Genomic DNA, 19,698 nt, shown 5'->3' on the forward strand with positions numbered 1-19,698 from the left:
TATATAGGGGCACTGTGCAGTGTATGGTGCCAGCATCCCCTGTATACAGTATATAGGGGCATTGTGTAGTGTATGGTCCCAGCATCCCATGTAAACAGTATATAGGGGCACTGTGCAGTGTGTAGTCCCAGCATCCCCTGTATACAGTATATGGGGGCACTGTGCAGTGGAGGGTCCCAGCATCCCCTGTATACAGTATATAGGGACACTGTGCAGTGTATGGTCCCAGCATCCCCTGTATACAGTATATAGGGCACTGTGCAGTGTATGGTCCCGGCATCCCCTGTATACAGTATATAGGGCACTGTGCAGTGTGTGGTCCCAGCATCCCCTGTATACAGTATATAGGTGCACTGTGCAGTGTGTGGTCCCAGCATCCCCTGTATACAGTATATAGGGCACTGAGCAGTGTGTAGTCCCAGCATCCCCTGTATACAGTATTTAGGGGCACTGTGCAGTGAAGGGTCAGCAGTGTGTAGTCCCAGCATCCCCTGTATACAGTATTTAGGGGCGCTGTGCAGTGTATGGTCCCAGCATCCCCTGTATACAGTATACATAGGGCATTGTGCAGTGGAGGGTCCCAGCATCCCCTGTATACAGTATTTAGGGGCATAGTGCAGTGTCTGGTCCCAGCATCCCCTGTATACAGTATATAGGGACACTGTGCAGTGTATGGTACCAGCATCCCCTGTATACAGTATATAGGGGCACTGTGCAGTGTATGGTACCAGCATCCCCTGTATACAGTATATAGGGACACTGTGCAGTGCATGGTACCAGCATCCCCTGTATACAGTATATAGGGGCACTGTGCAGTGGAGGGTCCCAGCATCCCCTGTATACAGTATATAGGGGCACTGTGCAGTGTATGGTACCAGCATCCCCTGCATACAGTATATAGGGACACTGTGCAGTGTATGGTACCAGCATCCCCTGTATACAGTATATAGGGGCACTGTGCAGTGGAGGGTCCCAGCATCCCCTGTATACAGTATATAGGGGCACTGTGCAGTGGAGGGTCCCAGCATCCCCTGTATACAGTATATAGGGGCACTGTGCAGTGGAGGGTCCCAGCATCCCCTGTATACAGTATATGGGGCACTGTGCAGTGTATGGTACCAGCACCCCCTGTATACAGTATATAGGGGCACTGTGCAGTGTATGGTACCAGCATCCCCTGTATACAGTATATAGGGGCACTATGCAGTGTATGGTACCAGCATCCCCTGTATACAGTATATAGGGGCACTGTGCAGTGTATGGTCCCAGCATCCCCTGTATACAGTATATAGGGCACTGTGTGTATGGTCCCGGCATCCCCTGTATACAGTATATAGGGCACTGTGCAGTGTGTGGTCCCAGCATCCCCTGTATACAGTATATAGGGGCACTGTGCAGTGTATGGTACCAGCATCCCCTGTATACAGTATATAGGGGCACTGTGCAGTGTATGGTACCAGCATCCCCTGTGTAACACTGACACATGGAGACACAGAGTGATACAGCTGGGGGCAGGCGGGGGGCATCCAGCACACAGGCGGGGGGCATCCAGCACACAGGCGGGGGGGCAGGCAGGGGGCATCCAGCACACAGGCGGGGGGGGGCATCCATCACACAGGCGGGGGGCAGGCAGGGGGCATCCAGCACACAGGCGGTTACTGCCCCCCTCCTCCTCCAGCCTCTCCCTCTGGTCCCCGGTGTCTCACTGGGCAGATGCAGCGCTGACGTCACGCCCGCTGCACTGGCAGCACTGACATCCATACACGGAGCCATGACAGCGGCGGAGCCCGGAGCTGGGGGACCGTGATCCGGGGAGGTGAGGGAGCTGTGTGTCCTTGTGCTGCTGCCATTGTGTGTGTCACCGTGTGCGTCCCTGCCCGGAGGTCTGTGTGTGATGCTGCACCGTGCATGTTGTGTGTCTGCCAGTGCAGGTGTGTGTCATCACATTCCATACGTGCAATGGGGTGTGTGATGCACGGTGCATGTGTGTGTATATCTGAGATGGTGCCTGGGTGTGTGTGTGTGTCTATGATGTACCATGATGTTGTGTGTCAGCAGATTGCAGATGTGTGTGTGTGTGTGTGTGTGTGTGTGTGTGTGTGTGTGTGTGTGATGCACCTTGCATGTTGTGTGTCAGCAGATTACATATGTGTAGGTGTGTGTATGTGGTGTCCTGCTGTATATTGTGTATATTGTGTGATCAGGCCTCTCCCTGGGCACAGGGATGCCTTTGTGTCGGTACCATCAGCGTTGGAGGCTGTGTAGCCCGCAGTACATATTCCTCTGCCCAGCATTAACTGTGTGTGTGTCTGCAGCACATCACGCCTGTGTGTGTGTGTGTGTGTGTGTGTGTGTGTGTGTGTGTGTGTGTGTGTGTGTGTTAGTTACAGGCCGCCGTGTGATCCATATGTTCCATTTATTATACATGAGATAATTCCTGCTTCTATAGCATGATACCCCACCCTGAGTGTGTGCATTATTCAGGCCTCATAGCGGCCGTTCTGTAACACTCTCCGGTTACTGTGCTGTATTTCCAGCCCCTGTCCTCTGTCACACACACACACTTACACTGCGTTACACAGTGTGCAATGAGGTGGCAATCCACACTGTGACACCGAAATGCTCAATGTATACAACACACTTACTGCCTAACACTCAGCGTATAACACACTCACTAACACTCAGCGTATAACACACTCACTAACACTCAGCGTATAACACACTCACTAACACTCAGCGTATAACACACTCACTGCCTAACACTCAGCATATAACACACTCACTGCCTAACGCTCAGCGTATAACACACTTACTGATTAACACTCAGCATATAATACTCACTGCCTAACGCTCAGCATATAACACACTTACTGCCTAACACTCAGCGTATAACACACTTACTGCCTAACACTCAGCATATAACACACTTACTGCCTAACGCTCAGCATATAACACACTTACTGCCTAACACTCAGCGTATAACACACTTACTGCCTAACGCTCAGCATATAACACACTTACTGCCTAACACTCAGCGTATAACACACTTACTGCCTAACGCTCAGCATATAACACACTTACTGCCTAACACTCATCATATAACACACTTACTGCATAACACTCAGTGTATAACACACTCACTAACACTTAGCGTATAACACACTCACTGCCTAACACTCAGCGTATAACACACTTACTGCCTAACACTCAGCGTATAACACACTTAGTGAATAACACTCAGCGTATAACACACTTACTGCCTAACACTCAGCGTATAACACACTTGCTGCCTAACACTCAGCATATAACACACTTGCTGCCTAACACTCAGCGTATAACACACTTAGTGCCTAACCCTCAGCGTATAACACACTTACTGATTAACACTCAGCGTATAACACACTTACTGCCTAACACTCAGCATATAACACACTTACTGCCTAACACTCAGCGTATAACACACGTACTGCCTAACACTCAGCGTATAACACACTTACTGCCTAACACTCAGCGTATAACACACTTACTGCCTAACACTCAGCATATAACACACTTACTGCCTAACACTCAGCGTATAACACAGTGATTAACACTCATCGTATAACACACTTAGTGCCTAACACTCAGCGTATAACACACTTACTGATTAACACTCAGCGTATAACACACTTACTGCCTAACACTCAGCATATAACACACTTACTGCCTAACACTCAGCGTATAATGCAGTGATTAACACTCATCGTATAACACACTTACTGCCTAACACTCAGCGTATAACACACGTACTGCCTAACACTCAGCGTATAACACACTTACTGCCTAACACTCAGTGTATAACACACCTACTCAGCGTATAACATACTTACGGCCTAACACTCAGCGTAAAAACAATGGAGGTAGGGTGCTAGGGGCTATTCCCGTACCACCCCTTATTTCAGCGTCACGTCCTGGTGCTCTGGACTCACTACGCAACATCTCTCTAGTTCATCAGGAACGTAACATTATCACCGGCCCAAAAACAAAAAGAGAATAATATAAAGAGTTATTTGTTTTTGGTGGGCCTTGAAATTCGGCCTCATGAATCCGGCAGTATTAGGACCGAATCCCAGCCAGCTTTTGGCCAACCAGATTCAGGAACTAACTCAGATGGTTCAGGATCTTACTGTTCGGGTGAGAACGCAGGAAGATCTGTTGCGAGCCTCCCCGAGTATGATTCCAGAACCAAAGATGCACCTTCCTGACCGTTTTTCAGGTAACTGAAAGGATTTTTTTAATTTCAAGGAAGCTTGTAAGCTTTATTTTCGTTTAAGGCCCCGATCCTCTGGTACTGAGTCTCAACGGGTCGGGATTGTGATGTCTTTGCTACAAGGCGATCCGCAAACCTGGGCTTTTGGGCTAAAAGCCGATGATGTTGCCTTGCTTTCTGTAGATGCTTTTTTTAAGTCTCTAGGCCTTCTGTACGATGACCCTGATAGAGAAGCGTCGGCTGAGAGCCACCTGCGTGCACTTAAGCAAGGGAAAAATCCAGCAGAGGCGTATTGTACCGAGTTTCGCCGTTGGTCGAACGACTGTGGCTGGAATGACCGAGCCCTGCGCAGTCAGTTTCGCCTCGGTTTGTCTGAAGTTATTAAAGACAGTCTCCTTCAGTACCCCGCTCCAGAGACTCTAGACAAACTCATGGAGCTTGCTATTAAAATTGATCGTCGTCTCCGGGAGCGGGGGGCTGAAAGAGGAGCTAGTTTCAGGCCTAGTCCATGTGTGTATACTTTCCCTGAGGACGTCGAGGAGCCCATGCAAATGGGTCTCTCCCGGCTGTCCCCAGAGGAAAGAACCAGAAGGCTAAATTCTGGTCTTTGCTTGTATTGTGGTGGCAAGGGACATATCGCACGTAATTGCCCGAATAAGCAGGGAAACGCTCTGACCAAGTGAATTATGAGGGGGTTCACTTGGGTCTGCAATTGATCTCCTCTACTGATTCCTTATTAGTTCCTGTAAAAATTTCCTTTGGTAGTCTCAGTTCGTTGGTGTCGGCCTTCGTCGACAGTGGAGCTGCGGGAAATTTCATGGATCTTGGTTGGGCTCAGGCTTTGGGCGTTCCACAGATACCTTTGGATAAACGTATCACCATGCACGGCTTGGATGGTGGTCCGCTTTATAATGGGGTAATCACTCACCGCACACCTCCAGTACAACTGACAGTGGGGGCCCTACATTCGGAGAAAATCAAATTTTACCTTACCCATTGTCCGGCTGTCCCCCTAGTTTTGGGTCACCCCTGGCTTGCCTTTCATAATCCCACCATAGATTGGCGGTCTGGGGAGATTTCCCGATGGGGTCCCTTTTGTATTAAGGAATGTATTTCCCGTCCAGTCCGGGTTGCGGCAGTCACCCCAGAACTTATTCCTTTGGAATATCAGGACTTTGACGATGTTTTCTCCAAGGGTAATGCGGATATTCTGCCTCCTCATCGGTCCTATGACTGCGCTATTGACTTAGTTCCCGGTGCCTCTTTGCCTAAAGGGAGACTATATGCCCTGTCTGGGCCGGAAACTACGGCAATGAATGATTATGTACAGGAGAGCCTAAAAAAAGGCTTCATTAGGCCCTCGAAATCTCCATTGAGTGCAGGGTTCTTTTTTGTTGAGAAAAAAGATGGGTCGCTCAGACCATGTATTGATTATCGGGCTCTGAATAAAATTTCTGTTAAAAACACCTACCCCTTGCCACTGATTTCAGTACTATTTGATCAGCTCCGGACTGCCGTTATCTTTTCCAAGATCGATCTTAGAGGGGCTTACAATCTCATCCGAATAAAATCTGGGGATGAGTGGAAGACGGCTTTCAGCACACAGTCGGGACATTATGAATACCTGGTGATGCCGTTTGGGCTGTCTAATGCTCCTGCTGTATTTCAAGATCTCATTAACGACGTCCTTCGCGACTTTCTAGGAAAGTTCGTAGTCGTTTATTTAGACGACATTTTGATTTACTCTGAGTCTTTTGAACAACATATTACCCATGTGCGACTGGTCCTTCAGAAGTTACGGGAAAATCATTTATACGCCAAACTGGAGAAATGTGATTTCCACATCACAGAAGTGTCCTTCCTGGGGTATATTATTTCTCCTAAGGGGTTTTTCATGGAACCAAAAAAACTCCAGGCCATCCTAAATTGGGCACAACCCACGAACTTAAAAGCAATTCAGCGCTTTTTAGGGTTTGCAAATTACTATAGGCGTTTTATTCATACCTTCTCAGATTTGGTTGCTCCTATTGTGGCATTGACTAAAAAAGGAGCGGACCCTTCCAATTGGTCGCCTGAAGCCAAGTCTGCCTTCCTGGCCTTAAAGCAGGCCTTTGGCTCAGCTCCAGTACTCCGACACCCTAACCCGGATCTCCCCTTTATTGTCGAGGTAGATGCCTCAGAGGTTGGAGTGGGGGCTATCCTTTCTCAGGAAGACCCGGAGTCTCAGGAATTACACCCATGTGCCTTCATGTCCAGAAAATTCTCCTCCGCAGAATCCAACTATGATGTTGGTAATCGAGAATTGTTGGCAGTTAAATGGGCTTTCGAGGAGTGGAGGCACTGGCTGCAAGGAGCAAGGCATACCATTACGGTGTTTACTGACCACAAGAACCTGCAGTATATTGAGTCAGCTAAACGGCTTAATGCTCGACAGGCACGTTGGGCGCTGTTTTTTACTCGTTTCAGGTTTATTATCACCTTCCAAGAATACAAAAGCCGATGCCCTGTCACGTTGTTTTCTTCCGGTTCACAATAACCACCCGGCTACTACCCCCATAGTCCCATCGTCTGTCATCCGGGCTGGCCTCACACAGGATTTATTTACACAGCTAGTCCAGCTTCAGCAGCAGGCTCCCAAAGTCACTCCTGCAGATCGTCTCTTCGTCCCTGAATTTCTGAGAGGCACTGTTCTAGCTGAGTTTCATGATAATAGGGTTTCTGGTCATCCGGGTATCACTAAGACCTTGGAGTTAATCTCTCACTCAGTGTGGTGGCCTAATCTTTCTAAAGATGTAAGGGAATTTGTCCGTTCCTGTCAGGTTTGTGCTCAGTACAAGGTATCTCGATCGTTGCCGGTCGGGCAACTCATGCCTCTAGCCGTTCCTCTCAGGCCATGGTCACATATATCCATGGATTTCGTGGTGGACCTTCCTCTTTCAGCTGGATTTCGAGTCATTTGGGTGGTAGTAGACCGTTTTAGTAAGATGGCCCACTTCATTGCTCTCCCCCGATTACCCTCTGCTCAAGGGTTGGCAGTTTTGTTTCTCCGCCATGTGTTCAGGCTCCATGGTTTACCCAGGGATATTGTCTCTGATCGGGGACCGCAATTCATCGCCCGTTTCTGGAAACGATTTTGTGCCTCATTAAATATGAAACTCTCTTTAACATCTGGGTACCATCCACAGTCTAACGGACAAACTGAACGTGTTAATCAGTCGTTAAAACAGTATTTATGGCTATATTCGGCCAAACTACAGAATGATTGGTCTGAATTTCTTCCTTTGGCCGAGTTTGCCTATAATAACTCTTGTCATTGGGCTTTCATCCTAGAGCCAATTCTTTTTACCCTAATTTTCCAGTCTCCTTGTTGACCTTAACTTCCCATCTCAGAATGATTTGGAAAAAGGTGCACCTTGCCCTTAAGAAGGCTGCCTTCCGAGAAAAAAAAAATTCTGATAGGTTCCGACGCCCATGCACTTTTAAGGTGGGAGATAAGGTGTGGTTGTCAACCCGCAACATCAAGCTCCGACAACCCTCGGCTAGATTGGGACCCAAATTTATTGGACCGTTCCTTATCGTTAAGAAGGTAAACCCAGTTGCTTTTCGGCTACGCTTGCCTAAATCACTCAAAATTGGCAATACTTTTCACTGTTCCCTTCTGAAGCAGTATTTTTCTTCCAGGAGATTCCCTCGGAAGACTTCCCAGGGTAGACCTCCGGTGGATGTTCAGGGGCAACAAGAGTTCTTGGTGGAGAAGGTTTTAGATTCCAAAGTTTCTCGGGGCCGGCTTTATTTTTTGGTTCACTGGAAAGGCTATGGCCCGGAAGAAAGGTCTTGGGTCCTGGATAACAATTTACATGCCCCTAAACTTAAGAGATTATTCTTTCAGGAATTTCCTCAGAAACCCGGCTTTAGGGGTTCTTTAACCCCTCCTCAAGGGGGGGGGGGTACTGTTAGGTGCCGCGGTCTGCTTCCGAGCGACGCTCACGGCCGCCGCACCTCCCTCCCTGCCCGCCCGGCGCCTAGCAACGCCAGGACGCCATGCGTACTGTAGCCGCCGGGTCCCTGGCAACTCTAGGAAGCCGGGCGTCCTTAGCCGCTGGGTCCATAGCAACGGGGACGCCATTGGCGGACCGCGTTCCCCGTTGCCAGATAGGATTGATTAGTTGCTCGTGCAGCAGGGCAGCTGCACGGCAACTAGTAATTAGTGTCTGGGGGGTTGGTCTTGCTGGCCCTCCTGTCATTGGCCAGCAGGGTCTTTTTATGGGAGCCAGCACACTGCAGCCTCGCCGGTGATAGCTTCCTGTATGCTGTTCCTGCCTTGCAACGTCTGTTCCTGGTCAGCTGTATCTGGTCGATCCTGCTCCCTGTGCTCCTGAGTTCTGGAGTTCTGAAGCCGGTCCTGGGAATCCTTCCTGTCCAAGTGAACCTGTTGCAGTCATCTGGGGGTTCTCGCTTGTTGGGGTTCTCTCCCGGTTTCGTGAGTAGCGGCTTCTGAAGCGTGTTGCGGCCTAGGCCGCTTAGTCCTTGTGTTAATTTTGTATTGGTGGTTTTTGCGGAGGTTTCCGCTTTTCACTGTCCTCCCCGGAACTCGGCGGTGCCGTGTGGGGGAGTGGACAGTGGTATCTTTTGTTGTTCTTTTCCTTTGGCGGCATGCCGCACATATATTTAGTTTTAGGGTAGTTAGTAGCCCCTAGCTTTCTGTTTGCTTTAGTTAGAGGTCCCCTTGTTATTATCCTGTCTCGGTTCACGCCTTGTCTCACTCTAAGACCTGGGGGCATCGGAGTTGGGCAGACCTAATCCGCCCTTCAAACGCGGCTGCCGTGGGCCCAAGAAACCATAGTCACTCAGGCGTGAACTGACCACACGGGTAAAACAATGGAGGTAGGGTGCTAGGGGCTATTCCCGTACCACCCCTTATTTCAGCGTCACGTCCTGGTGCTCTGGACTCATTACGCAACATCTCTCTAGTTCTGAGCATCTGGAACGTAACAACAACACCCCCAACCTAGGTCAGTGACAGTATACTCAGGCCTCATGGACCCGGGGGATCGGAGCCCAGAGGCAAGTACCATCCAGGACTTGGTTTCCCGAGTTCAAAGTCAGGAAGCAGCACAGGGCCAGGTGATGCATTATCTTCAGGAATTATCTGGCCGGCTGGATCAAATTCAGACTTCTCTGGCTTCAGTAGTGCCGGTCTCAGTTCCAGAACCCGCTCCAGTGGCTGGCGCTAGTAATGTTCCATCCCTCTCCGGAACCAGATCACGCCTTCAGCTCCCTACTCCTTCTCGCTATAATGGGAATCCAAAGAGTTGCCGTGGTTTTCTTAATCAGTGCGAGGTACATTTTGAACTCCTTTCATATAACTTCCCTACGGATCGGTCCAAGGTGGCATACATTATTTCTTTGCTCGAGGGTTCAGCGTTGGATTGGGTGTCTCCGTTATGGGAGCGATCTGATCCACTGGTTTCCAGTTACATCAATTTTATTACGTCATTCCGGAGGATCTTTGATAAGCCTGGCAGGACGACCGCTGCCTCTGCAGACTTGCTCCGTGTCCGACAAGGCTCTCGTTCAGTGGGACAGTATGTGATTGACTTTCAGACCATAGCATCAGAACTGCGCTGGAATAATGATACCCTCTGGTCTGCCTTTTGGAACGGACTCTCCGATCGTCTAAAGGACGAGTTGATCACTAGAGATTTGCCTGATTCCCTAGAACAGTTGATCTCGCTCTGTGTAAAGGTGGATCTTCGCATGCAGGAACGAGGTGGCGAACGTAGACGGTCAGATCGATCAAGGGTCCGATCTTTTCCGTCCAAGCAAACGGTTATTCCGAGTCCTGACGAGCCCATGCAGATTAATCGATCCCGGCTTTCTCCAGAAGAACGTCAGCGTCGTCGTGAGGGTGGTCTCTGCCTCTGCTGTGGAGCCGCGGATCATTTTCTTAAGTTTTGCAAGTCTCGCCTGGGAAACGGGCAGTCCTATCTTCTTCCGGAGGAGTCGAGCTAGGGGTTTCTTCTAAATCTTCTCCGTCAGTGGACTGTTTACTCTCCGTGTCTCTGTTTTCTGGGTCAATAGTCAAGCCCGTTAAGGCCCTATTGGACTCAGGGGCTGCAGGGAATTTTAATTCCCTTTCCTGTGCCCAGGATCTGGGTTTTCAGTTAAGGTCGTTCGAACGACCTATTACGTTGACTGCTATTAATGGTACCCAAATTTCTAACGGTCTGATTTCAAGTTGTACAGTACCAATCAAGCTGCAAGTGGGAGCTCTGCATCAAGAACACCTGGAGTTCTTAGTGATTCGGGAGATGCCCCACGATCTGGTTCTTGGCCTTCCTTAGCTTAAACTTCACAACCCTCATGTCGACTGGAGTTCGACGCAAATAACATCTTGGAGTCCATTTTGTCATTCCAATTGTCTCACTCCTGTCTACCCGCTCCGTGTATCTCCCATGTCAGATGAAGGGCTCATTCAGGAGGCCTATCGGGAGTTTTCAGACGTATTTTCGGAACAGGCGGCTGACCAGTTACCACCGCATAGACCCTGGGACTGCCCCATTGAGCTCATTCCGGGGAAAATGCCACCTCGGGGTCGCACTTATCCCCTATCATTATCCGAGACCCAAGCTATGTCTGACTATATCAGGTCTAATCTGCAGAAAGGATTCATCCGTCCCTCTACCTCCCCGGCGGGGGCGGGTTTCTTTTTTGTGAAGAAGAAGGATGGAGGGCTGAGACCGTGTATTGACTATCGTGGTCTAAATGATGTCACCATTAAGAATAAGTATCCTTTGCCGCTCATCACGGAGCTTTTTGATAGAATTCGAGGAGCCCGAGTTTTCACCAAGCTCGATCTAAGGGGAGCTTATAATTTGATACGTATCCGACAGGAGGATGAATGGAAGACGGCCTTCAATACCAGGGACGGGCATTACGAGTATCTTGTAATGCCGTTTGGCCTCAGCAACACCCCAGCCGTCTTCCAGGGATTCATTAATGAAGTCTTTCGGGATATGCTATACCTAAGTGTAGTGGTATATTTGGATGACATTCTGATATTTTCTAAGAATCTCACAGAGCACAGAATGCAGGTCAAGGAGGTACTTCTTCGATTGCGAGAGAACCATCTTTATGGTAAGATTTCCAAATGCACCTTTGAGGTCCCTTCCATTCCATTTCTGGGTTATATCATTTCGGGCACGGAGCTTCGTATGGATCCAGAGAAACTCACTGCCATTCGGGACTGGACTCAGCCTCTTTCCTTGAAAGCGGTACAACGATTTCTGGGTTTCGCAAACTATTACCGGAAGTTCATAAAGGAATTCTCTACCATTGTGGCACCTCTCATTGCCTTAACCAAGAAGGGTTCTGACCCAAGTCATTGGTCCTCTGAAGCTGTAGCAGCGTTCGTTCAGTTGAAGGCAGCCTTTATGTCCGCTCCAGTACTTCAACAACCAAATTTTTCTAAACCATTCTTTTTAGAGGTTGATGCTTCCACGGTGCTTTCACAGTACGCTCCAGACGGGAAGTTACATCCATGTGGTTTCCATTCTCGCAAGTTCTCTCCTGCTGAACGGAATTACACCTCTGGAGATAAGGAGCTTTTGGCAATAAAATCTGCCTTAGAGGAATGGAGATATCTTATGGAAGGTGCTAAACACCTAATTACAATTTTCACTGATCACAAGAATTTGCTGTACCTCAAGACGGCCCAGTGCTTGAATCCCCGTCAAGCTAGATGGGCGCTATTTTTTACTCGGTTCTCGTTTGTTATTAAGTATCGGGCTGGGACTTTTAACACCAAGGCTGATGCTTTATCCCGTTCCTTAACGGCTTCGGATGAGGAGAATTCCGTTGAGAGGGCTTTGATTCTCAATCCAGTTTCTATGCCAGCGGCTCCCACCGCTCTGGACCCTCCTCCTGGGAGAATGTCTGTGCCAGCTAAATTTCGACCGAGTTTGTTGCAGTGGGCTCATATTTCCAAGTTTTCCGGTCACCCTGGAGTTCAAAAGATGTGGGAGTTTCTACGAAGCTCTTACTGGTGGGACACTATGGAGAAGGATATTCGAGATTATGTCAGCTCATGTCCTCAGTGTGCTCAGCACAAAATTCATCGCCTGCCGCCTGCAGGGTTGTTGCATCCACTGTCCATTCCTAGGAGGCCATGGACTCATATCTCTATAGACTTTGTCACCGAATTGCCTCTCTCCAAGGGTCATAATACTGTCTGGGTAATTATTGACCGTTTCTCTAAAATGGCGCATTTTGTACCTCTGACCGGGTTACCATCAGCTCCCAAGATGGCCTTGTTATTTATCCGAGAACATTTCCGCCTGCACGGGTTACCTCAGGAGATTGTCTCTGACCGGGGGGTACAATTCACTGCAAGATTCTGGAGAGCTCTCTGTACGGCCTTACAAATAAAACTCAAGTTTTCATCCGCTTACCATCCACAAACCAATGGGCAGACTGAACGCGTCAATCAAGATTTGGAGACTTTTCTCTGTGTTTATCTCTCTCCCTCGCAAGACGACTGGGTGGAACTGTTGCCATGGGCCGAGTTTGCCCATAATCATCTGTACCTCTCTTCGACTGGTGAATCCCCATTTTTCATTAATTACGGATTCCATCCTCAAGTTCCAGAATTGCCCATTTGTCCTCCGGAGGATGTTCCTGTTGCAGCCTCTACTCTCCGGCACTTCAATCAAATTTGGAGTCAAGTTCATGCTAACCTCAAGAGAGTCTCCAGCCGCTATAAGTTCTTTGCGGATAGGAAGCAACGAGCAGCTCCCCAGTACAAGGTTGGTGACGGTATGGCTCTCTACCCGCAATCTTCAGTTAAGGGTGCCCACTATGAAGTTTGCTCCGAGGTTTATTGGTCCTTACCCCATGTTACAAGTCCTGAAACCGGTTGTCTGCAAATCGGGATTGCCTTCCCACCTCCGGATACCAAACTCCTTTCATGTCTCTCTCCTTCGCCCCCTTATTTTAAACCGGTTCCATTCAAAATACCCGAGGCCAACCTCTGCAGAGACTGAAGCTGGAACGGACTTTGAAATTAAAGCTATTCTTGACTCTCGTTACCTCCACAAGAATCTACAGTATTTGGTGGAGTGGAAAGGTTTTGGCCCCGAGGAGAGGAGCTGGGTTAAGGCTACTGAAGTTATGGCTCCCCGACTGGTGCGGATTTTCCATTCCAGACATCCAACAAAACCTGGAAAGTGTCCGGGGGCCACTCCTGGAGGAGGGGGTACTGTCACACGCCAGAGGCGGCGTTCACCGCGCTTACCCCTGCGTGCCTGCTGGTTGGTGTTGCGGCCTCCGCCTTCGGTGGTCCACGAGCTCCGGCGTCTGGCTGGCGCGGCTCCCGGCGGTTCCCCGGGGCAGGGGCGCCGCCATGACACCCGGCATCACGTGGGTGGGGAACTGGTGACGTCATCAGACTGTTCCGCCAATCCTGCGGAGGCGGAAGATTCAAAGTCAGACGCCGGGCAGAGCCTCGGCGCCTGAGTATCGTCTTTTCCCCTGAAGTGGATGCCAGCGCTCCTGTTCTCGGCGGATCTCTCTGCAGTAATATCCCAGTGTCTCCGGCATTTCCAGGTGTCAGTTGTTGCACAGCTTCCAGCGTTCCTAGCCGCGGCTGGGTTCCACTGCGCTCCAGTCACCAGTGCTTCTTGGAGTCAGCGTGGGCTGCAGGCTAAACTCCGCTCTCAAGTTTTGCAAGTTACCAGTGCCTTTAAACACCGCTCTCAAGTTATACAAATCCTCAGTGTCCTTTAACCCTCGCTCTCAAGTTATACAAGTCCTCACTGTCTTTAACCATCGCTCTCAAGTTATACAAATCACTAGTGTCTTTAACCACCGCTCTCAAGTTCTTCAAATCACCAGTGTCTTTAACCACCGCTCTCAAGTTCTTCAAATCACCAGTGTCTTTAACCACCGCTCTCAAGTTCTTCAAATCATCAGTGTCTTTAACCACCGCTCTCAAGTTCTTCAAATCACCAGTGTCTTTAACCACCGCTCTCAAGTTCTTCAAATCATCAGTGTCTTTAACCACCGCTCTCAAGTTCTTCAAATCATCAGTGTCTTTAACCACCGCTCTCAAGTTCTTCAAATTATCAGTATCTCTAAAACCATCACTCATAAGTTCTTCAGTCACCAGTATCTTTTACCATCACTCACAAGTACTTCCTGCCCTGGACATTTCTCCATACGTTCCTTCTCTGTTATGTGATATTGTGTTGTCCTTTTCCTGCAATAAAGTTCTTCAATAATTTCATCAAGCCTTACTGTCAGAGTCCTGTATGAGGAAGACCTATATCAGGCCATCCCTGTTCCGACCCAACTGTGGTTCCTCTTTCTTACCATCGAAAGAACCCCCGAGTTCACAACACCCCCAACCTAGGTCAGTGACAGTATCACAGTGCAGCATACAGTGCTGATGTTAGACCTAGGCACTATATGGCATCACAGTGCAGCATACAGAGGTGAGATTAGACCTGGGCAGTATATGGTATCACAGTGCAGCATACAGAGGTGATATTAGACCTGGGCAGTATATGGTATCACAGTGCAGCATACAGTGGTGATATTAGACCTGGGCACTATATGGCATCACAGTGCAGCATACAGAGGTGATATTAGACCTGGGCACTATATGGTATCACAGTGCAGCATACAGAGGTGATATTAGACCCGGGCACTATATGGCTTCACAGTGCAGCATAAAGTGGTTATATTAGACCTGGGCACTATATGGCATCACAGTGCAGCATACAGAGGTGATATTAGACCTGGGCAGTATATGGCATCACAGTGCAGCATACAAAGGTGATATTAGACCTGGGCAGTATATGGTATCACAGTGCAGCATACAGAGGTGAGATTAGACCTGTGCACTATATGGCATCACAGTGCAGCATACAGTGGTGATATTAGACCTGGGCACTATATGGCATCACAGTGCAGCATACAGTGGTGATATTAGACCTGGGCACTATATGGTATCACAGTGCAGCATACAGAGGTGATATTAGACCTGGGCACTATATGGTATCACAGTGCAGCATACAGTGGTGATATTAGACCTGGGCAGTATATGGTATCACAGTGCAGCATACAGAGTTGATATTAGACCTGGGCACTATATGGTATCACAGTGCAGCATACAGTGGTGATATTAGACCTGGGCAGTATATGGCATCACAGTGCAGCATACAGTGGTGATATTAGACCTGGGCACTATATGGTATCACAGTGCAGCATACAGAGGTGATATTAGCCCTGGGCACTATATGATATCACAGTGCAGCATACAGAGGTGATATTAGACCTGGGCAGTATATGGTATCACAGTGCAGCATACAGAGGTGACATTAGACCTGGGCAGTATATGGTATCACAGTGCAGCATACAGAGGTGATATTAGCCCTGGTCACTATATGATATCACAGTGCAGCATACAGAGGTGATATTAGACCTGGGCAGTGTATGGTATCACAGTGCAGCATACAGAGGTGATATTAGACCTGGGCAGTATATGGCATCACAGTGCAGCATACAGAGGTGATATTAGACCTGGGCACTATATGGCATCACAGTGCAGCATACAGTGGTGATATTAGACCTGGGCACTATATGGCAGCACAGTGCTGAATACAGTGGTGATATTAGACCTGGGCACTATATGGCATCACAGTGCAGCATACAGAGGTGATATTAGACCTGGGCAGTATATGGCATCACAGTGCAGCATACAGAGGTGATATTAGACCTGGGCACTATATGGCATCACAGTGCAGCATACAGAGGTGATATTAGACCTGGGCAGTATATGGCATCACAGTGCAGCATACAGAGGTGATATTAGACTTGGGCAGTATATGGTATCACAGTGCAGCATACAGAGGTGATATTAGACCTGGGCACTATATGGTATCACAGTGCAGCATACAGTGGTGATATTAGACCTGTGCACTATATGGCATCTCAGTGCAGCATACAGAGGGGATATTAGACCTGGGCACTATATGGCATCACAGTGCAGCATACAGAGGTGATATTAGACCTGGGCAGTATATGGTATCACAGTGCAGCATACAGAGGTGATATTAGACCTGGGCACTATATGGTATCACAGTGCAGCATACAGTGGTGATATTAGACCTGTGCACTATATGGCATCACAGTGCAGCATACAGAGGTGATATTAGACCTGTGCACTATATGGCATCACAGTGCAGCATACAGTGGTAATATTAGACCTGGGCACTATATGGCATCACAGTGCAGCATACAGAGGTGATATTAGACCTGGGCACTATATGGCATCACAGTGCAGCATACAGATGTGATATTAGTCCTGGGCACTATACGGTATCACAGTGCAGCATACAGAGGTGATATTAGACCGGGGCAGTATATGGCATCACAGTGCAGCATACAGAGGTGATATTAGACCTGGGCACTATATGGCATCACAGTGCAGCATACAGATGTGATATTAGTCCTGGGCACTATACGGTATCACAGTGCAGCATACAGAGGTGATATTAGACCGGGGCAGTATATGGTATCACAGTGCAGCATACAGTGGTGATATTAGACCTGGGCAGTATATATGGTATCACAGTGCAGCATACAGAGGTGGTATTAGACCTGGGCACTATATGGTATCACAGTGCACCATACAGAGGTGATATTAGACCTGGGTAGTATATGGCATCACAGTGCAGCATACAGAGTTGATATTAGACCTGGGCACTATATGGCATCACAGTGCAGCATACAGAGGTGATATTAGACCTGGGCACTATATGGCATCACAGTGCAGCATACAGAGGTGATATTAGACCCGGCACTATATGGCATCACCGTGCAGCATACAGAGGTGATATTAGACCTGGGCACTATATGGCATCACCGTGCAGCATACAGAGGTGATATTAGACCTGGGCACTATATGGTATCACAGTGCAGCATACAGAGGTGATATTAGACCTGGGCAGTATATGGTATCACAGTGCAGCATACAGAGGTGATATTAGACCTGGGCACTATATGGCAGCACAGTGCAGCATACAGAGGTGATATTAGACCTGGGCACTATATGGCATCACAGTGCAGCATACAGTGGTGTTATTAGACCTGGACAGTATATGGTATCACAGTGCAGCATACAGAGGTGATATTAGACCTGGGCAGTATAGGGTATCACAGTGCAGCATACGTAGGTGATATTAGACCTGGGCAGTATATGGCATCACAGTGCAGCATACGGAGGTGGTATTAGACCTGGGCACTATATGGTATCACAGTGCACCATACAGAGGTGATATTAGACCTGGGTAGTATATGGCATCACAGTGCAGCATACAGAGGTGATATTAGACCTGGGCAGTATATGGCATCACAGTGCAGCATACAGAGGTGATATTAGACCTGGGCACTATATGGCAGCACAGTGCAGCATACAGAGGTGATATTAGACCTGGGCACTATATGGTATCACAGTGCAGCATACAGAGGTGATATTAGAGATGGGCAGTATATGGCATCACAGTGCAGCATACAGTGGTGATATTAGTCCTGGGCACTATACGGCATCACAGTGCAGCATACAGTGGTGATATTAGACCTGGGCAGTATATGGCATCACAGTGCAGCATTCAGTGGTGATATTAGACATGGGCACTATATGGTATCACAGTGCAGCATACAGAGGTGATATTAGCCCTGGGCACTGTATGATATCACAGTGCAGCATACAGAGGTGATATTAGACCTGGGCAGTATATGGTATCACAATGCAGCATACAGAGGTGACATTAGACCTGGGCAGTATATGGTATCACAGTGCAGCATACAGAGGTGATATTAGCCCTGGTCACTATATGATATCACAGTGCAGCATACAGAGGTGATATTAGACCTGGGCAGTGTATGGTATCACAGTGCAGCATACAGAGGTGATATTAGACCTGGGCAGTATATGGCATCACAGTGCAGCATACAGAGGTGATATTAGACCTGGGCACTATATGGCATCACAGTGCAGCATACAGTGGTGATATTAGACCTGGGCACTATATGGCAGCACAGTGCTGAATACAGTGGTGATATTAGACCTGGGCACTATATGGCATCACAGTGCAGCATACAGAGGTGATATTAGACCTGGGCAGTATATGGTATCACAGTGCAGCATACAGAGGTGATATTAGACCTGGGCAGTATATGGCATCACAGTGCAGCATACGGAGGTGGTATTAGACCTGGGCACTATATGGTATCACAGTGCACCATACAGAGGTGATATTAGACCTGGGTAGTATATGGCATCACAGTGCAGCATACAGAGGTGATATTAGACCTGGGCAGTATATGGCATCACAGTGCAGCATACAGAGGTGATATTAGACCTGGGCACTATATGGTATCACAGTGCAGCATACAGAGGTGATATTAGAGATGGGCAGTATATGGCATCACAGTGCAGCATACAGATGTGATATTAGTCCTGGGCACTATACGGTATCACAGTGCAGCATACAGAGGTGATATTAGACCGGGGCAGTATATGGTATCACAGTGCAGCATACAGTGGTGATATTAGACCTGGGCAGTATATATGGTATCACAGTGCAGCATACAGAGGTGGTATTAGACCTGGGCACTATATGGTATCACAGTGCACCATACAGAGGTGATATTAGACCTGGGTAGTATATGGCATCACAGTGCAGCATACAGAGTTGATATTAGACCTGGGCACTATATGGCATCACAGTGCAGCATACAGAGGTGATATTAGACCTGGGCACTATATGGCATCACAGTGCAGCATACAGATGTGATATTAGACCTGGGCACTATATGGCATCACAGTGCAGCATACAGAGGTGATATTAGACCCGGCACTATATGGCATCACCGTGCAGCATACAGAGGTGATATTAGACCTGGGCACTATATGGCATCACCGTGCAGCATACAGAGGTGATATTAGACCTGGGCACTATATGGTATCACAGTGCAGCATACAGAGGTGATATTAGACCTGGGCAGTATATGGTATCACAGTGCAGCATACAGAGGTGATATTAGACCTGGGCACTATATGGCAGCACAGTGCAGCATACAGAGGTGATATTAGACCTGGGCACTATATGGCATCACAGTGCAGCATACAGTGGTGTTATTAGACCTGGACAGTATATGGTATCACAGTGCAGCATACAGAGGTGATATTAGACCTGGGCAGTATAGGGTATCACAGTGCAGCATACGTAGGTGATATTAGACCTGGGCAGTATATGGCATCACAGTGCAGCATACGGAGGTGGTATTAGACCTGGGCACTATATGGTATCACAGTGCACCATACAGAGGTGATATTAGACCTGGGTAGTATATGGCATCACAGTGCAGCATACAGAGGTGATATT

The 19,698-nt window shown here is 48.3% G+C and overlaps 1 protein-coding gene across 4 annotated transcripts in view; it reads left to right on the forward strand.

The window, feature by feature from the left end:
• RUSC2 (RUN and SH3 domain containing 2) overlaps positions 1-19,698 on the forward strand; it is a 176,537-nt gene that overhangs the window by 24,597 nt on the left and 132,242 nt on the right. For 2 of the 4 annotated variants that reach the window (XM_063957715.1, XM_063957720.1), the window contains exon 1: positions 1,656-1,816. The exons of 1 other annotated variant lie outside the window; for it this stretch is intronic. The gene's annotated coding sequence lies outside the window, so the exon portion shown is untranslated. Of the gene's footprint in view, positions 1-1,653; positions 1,817-19,698 lie in introns of those variants that run through there. One more of the 4 variants, XM_063957691.1, reaches the window with a different exon arrangement.

This window comes from Pseudophryne corroboree, chromosome 1 (genome assembly GCF_028390025.1).
Source record: "Pseudophryne corroboree isolate aPseCor3 chromosome 1, aPseCor3.hap2, whole genome shotgun sequence".
Taxonomy (NCBI): Eukaryota; Metazoa; Chordata; class Amphibia; order Anura; family Myobatrachidae; genus Pseudophryne; species Pseudophryne corroboree.